At 36.0% G+C, this 5,141-nt stretch overlaps 1 protein-coding gene across 1 annotated transcript in view; it reads left to right on the top strand.

Moving 5' to 3' along the window:
* Positions 1,839-5,141, top strand: part of LOC109831811 — a 7,603-nt gene continuing 4,300 nt past the window's right edge. Inside the window, 1 exon segment of the mRNA XM_020399252.1 lies at positions 1,839-2,032. The gene's annotated coding sequence lies outside the window, so the exon portion shown is untranslated.

The following is a 5,141-nucleotide window of genomic DNA, read 5'->3' as shown; positions in this document are numbered from 1 at the left end:
AACTATGAACGATGTACTTTTCTTTCCGCTTATTGTTTTCTAAACTAGTTCATTTGTTATTTAGAAAAGGTATTAAATGGATATATACCTTTTATTATAATGATCGAACTCAAGGAAATTACACAAATACCCCTACACCCTCCTCGCATTATATATTGCTGTGCATAACGCAGATGCACGTGTTGAGAATTAACCATGAGTGGGAAAATCATATGCAAGTTCAAGTTTTAAATGCACATCCTTCGAGAATATGTCAAAACTTTCATGAACATCTTTCACTCGTTTAGCTACCCAAACTGGATCGTATAAGCTCTTCCCTCAGACGGTAACTATTTTAATCACCAAAACTATCCTCTTATTTACCACAAATAGCAATATTTTCCTAACAATAACATATGTTTATTATGAGTCACCGTTAATCCATCTCTTCCTTCTTCTAGAAATTATCTCTCGAGGCAGAGTCCACAGAAACCTCTTCAGACACAAAACGACACACATATCCATACAAAATGCCTCGAAACGTGAGCAAGCCGTTTCGAACCTGGCTGTGCAATGAAATGTCTAAATTGTCCTTAACCCCCTTTCAAAGACTCGGAATGCCAGCTCAAATGCGAGACGTTTAAAGAGAACACACATTTCAAAAAAACAGCCTAAAAGTATCTACATCTTACGTATCATCGTCTATTTGGTAACTCAAATACGCTTTAACTCCACAAAAGAATTATATACATGCATCGGCAGAAAATTTTCCTGGAAAGTATTCCTATAAATTTCATATTTTACACCGAACCTTGTGTGTATCGTTTATTTACCTACTCATTATGCACCATGGGCTTATATAAAACCGTATATATTTGCTTCAAGATTCCAAAAAGATTGAGCGGCTGAGATTGTCCAACAGTAAAAAAATTTGACTGCAGTAAATCTAAAATATGGTCAAGGTCAACAAATTTTCAGAGAAAGTGTCAACTCACCACGAAGTTTTGCCGTGAATAAACACTCTAATATAACTTCTTCTTATTTAAATAAAAGATTAATAAGTTAATTATATATAAAAATTTACAACTAAAAAAGGGTATTTATGTAACTTGAGGTAGATGAGAAAACCGGCGACGAGGCCCATGGTCACATCCTCATGATAGCGGATCCACCGGTACGAACAACAACACAGCAAACATCAAATCTGTCCACCTCATTATTTATAGAAAATCTCTTTTTTATATTACTCCCTCACATCTTACATATTAGATGCTACTATTTTAAATCATTAAACTTAAAACTGAATCCCTTGAATCCTATTAATTATTTCAAATTAGTTATTGCGGTTAGATTAGGAGAGAAAAATTCTAATGAACTCAAATTTTTATAGAGATTCCAGTTATGTTCCTATGTCCAAGTTATCTCAAACTCAGATCTATTTTATTTGACAAGTCTAATCCTAAATCCGAGTTTCTAATCCCATTAACTTTGCCTCCAAAAATTATTATTTCTTTAAATTTTTTAGAATCTTGGATAGAAGACTGCTAATTGAAGATAAACTTGTAGGTCACTATGTGTGAATAACAATTAATCTGGCTCGAGATGACAGTTTAGACGAAATACCCAACCGAAAGACTAACTTGAAATAACCAAATAAGATATAAGGGAGGTAAAAACAATTTCAAGGAATTAAGGGACTAATTCGACAAATATCCAAAAATTACCTTGAACAGGACACGTGCATGCTCACTATATGGTCGCCCAAGGTGTTTGGCGTTTGAAGGAAACACGTGATCCGGTCCATTTCATCTGTGACCATAAATCTTGGCCAAAACTTCCTTAAAAGCCCTCTCGTTTCTCTCTCTAAAATATTTTTCGCTTCTCTCTCTCTCTCGCTCGCTCGCTCGCTGCTTTCGATTCTCCCCCAAAAAATTCCATCTTTTCTCGTTATTTTCCTCGGTTTTCGTCGTATTTTCCTGCTCGATTCCTCCTCGTCTCCTCTCGCTCTTCACGCCCTAGCATCACTGCTCCCTTTCTCTCTCTAAGAGCAGCGGTAAGAGACCCCCCCTCTCTCTCTCCTCTTTCTCTCTCTAGAATATGTTAATATGTTTATTATACTTGCTTGCGGTTGTTTGTGTAAATGGTTACGTTAGTTTTGGGGTTTGAATCGTTGGGGAAGTTAGTAATCGGCGCTAATCGCTTGATTTGTCCCACGTGGGGGTTTTGTCCCCGTTGATTTGTTTGAATTTGGTGGGTTTCGATGTGAAAGTTCGTTCTTTATGATCAAGAAGTGTTGTTGTTTGAATGTAGATCGAGGTCGCTGGTGGGTTCCTTTTAATGTTTCGTTCGTTGAGTTCGGAGTATTTGGTTATGGAAGTGTGGAGAAATGTTGGGCTTTGATTAATGTGCAATTTCTATTGTTGGATCTGTTAAAAATTGCCATGTTTGGTGTGTTCGGAGGTGGATTGTTTTTAGGCCTTTGGAATCACATTCCAATGCTGAGTGATTAGTTAAAAAGGGGGTATTCCCTTGATTTTGTCCTTTGTGGTTGTAGCCAGTGTGGAAGGAGAGATTTCATTGGTGTGTCTCGTCGCAAATTTAGGTTCGGATATGTTAAGGATCATCCCCTTTCCTCTCTCTTTCTTAAAAATTAGAGTAGTATATCTCTATTTAGTTGATGGATTTTTTGTCGTGGATCTTCAAGTATTCTACAGTCTCTTTGTCCTTGTTTGTGCTAAGTTCCACCATATTTAGTTGGAAACATTTAGTCATTTGCTATCATTATTATTATTATTTTTTTACTTGAGCGCAACCATCGACTCCATTTGGGTGGGGAAGTGGCAGAATGATTGATGATGGTGTTCAACTTTCTAGGAATCTCAAATATCATACACTAGTGGACTTGTTCAAAAGTAGTTTTTTCCCCTTCTTTTTGTTTGGCATAATTGTTTAGACAAATCATAACAATTTTTTGGTCAGTTTCAATTGTATTCTGCATTATATCCCAGAGGCACCTTTAATCGTACTATTCCACTTTGATTTTTTCAACCTCATCCTACTAAATCTCAATATCAATATGAATAATTGATCTGAATTAGCAAAACATATGAAATTACATCTTTCCTATTTCATATGTTCTTGTTCTGGCCAAATATGAAGTCACAATAAGATGTTATTTGGACCCCCATTATGGAAGTTCCTTTTTGTTTAATATCCTATGTATTATGTAAACACTCCTTCATAGCTAGGCCTCTGCCTTCAATAGTTTGCTCTTCTTTTCTTTGGAAGTTGTCTCGACCTGATAGTCCAATCATAACTTGTTCTTTCAAAAAATATTTTGAACCTACAATAGATATGATCTTCACAAAGAATGAGCCAGCTATTCTGTTTCTAAATTTGACAACTTATAGTAAAACTTCATTGGCTAGCTTAATTGGATATGCTTCATGTTATTGTCATTAGTGTTCAACTTCTGATACATGAATTGTCATGCAGCCAAATATTATCAGATCTACAAACATTTCGCTCTTTTTCTTATGAATTTGTTGGACGTATCCTAAGCAACAAGCATTCCCTTATCCAAAATATTCTTCAGTCCAATTTCATGTGTGGAGTCATATGTTCACTGCTGATGGAAACAGTGTGGTACACTCTTCTTATAACATGATCTCTTTGTCATTTGATGAGAAGCACTGCCCTTATTCTTCTCTATGTGGGTATTTGGTGAAGCTAGGAAACAACAAACGTATTAGAAACAAAATATAAGCCCAAATGTTTTTCTATAGAAGCATGGAAATAAACCAGACACAGAAAATTTTGAAAAGAGAACTAGGAGAAGACCATTTCATCTTCATATGCAATAATTACATTTCAGGTTAAATATCGGTGCATTACATAGACATGCTGACATTTTTAGATGAGATCCTAGTTATTATGTGCCAGAAAAGAGAAAAAGGTATTGGGTTAAACTTAAAGAGGGCAGAAAATGAAGTTACACAGAGATACCTGACCCAGCTTCTGGGTCCTATTATTTTTTGGTGTCATACCGTTTCTACTCAAATTGTAAGAGAAGGTGGCTGAAACGCCTCAGATTGATTTCTATATTAGATATTTGGTTATATATGCAAATTTACTGTACCTGTACAGTTCAGTTATGATGACGTTCACCATAAGGATATGAATCCTGGGATGACATTAATCATCTCCATGTTGTATGCCACATATAACAACATGAAGGGGACATGTAAAGCCTCTGGCCAGGCAAACTCTGCTAAAAAAACCGGCATGCATGTCCGGCATGGCACAAAGTAATGATAGAAATGTCCATGCTACTTGGTTTTTATCTTGTGTCCACTTAGCAGTAGGAGCTACATTAACATGTTGCACTGCTTTCCTCATGGCATGGTGATATTTCACTAAGAGTTGAATGATTATGATAAGTTTTAGCAACGGTATCACAAACTGCGAGGATACACGGCATTGTTCATGTTTTGATGATCGAATACACATACCATATGTCTATTTATTTGAAGCAAGATTGTCAACATCATTTTTGATAAACCTTCTAACTTTGCGAATATTTTATGACCATGTCAGGAGGATGCACATTCCATATGATAGTTTAATGTTTCTTTGAACACATCTGATCTGCCCGTCATATGTCCTTGTATTCAATGTTTCATCTGCCCTTACTCAATATCTTTATTGTCAGCAGACTGTTTCCTTGAATACATATCATTTGGTTTCATAAGTTGCTGCACAGGTGAAGGGACTGCAGAGTTATCTCTGTACCAGTGAAATGTAAAACGTGGTTTGCTTTACTTTTATTGCTGCTATGTAGACTATACAACTTTAATATCATTTTTATCTGACAATGAGTTGTCCTATTCCATATATTTTGGACACGATTTTTATGATTTCACATAGGCAAAGTGGATAGTTCTAGTTTTCGGATGTAGGAATGCATTTTTTACTTACTGCAGTATTTTAAGTAATCATTTACTGAAAGGGATGCTCAGCCCATCCAAAACCACCATTAACATGCCTCCCATAGGGGACACACCCAAAAGAGGATTGGGAGTGGAAAGCAAAAGTCTAAGTTGCAAAAGAGTCAATTTATATAACTTGCTTTTGATTGGTTTCTATATCGCTGCATCTGAGCT

This window comes from Asparagus officinalis, chromosome 2, assembly GCF_001876935.1.
Source record: "Asparagus officinalis chromosome 2, Aspof.V1, whole genome shotgun sequence".
Classification (NCBI taxonomy): Eukaryota; Viridiplantae; Streptophyta; class Magnoliopsida; order Asparagales; family Asparagaceae; genus Asparagus; species Asparagus officinalis.
Note: the sequence above shows the minus strand (reverse complement) of the source record. Positions and strands in the feature narration are given on the sequence as shown.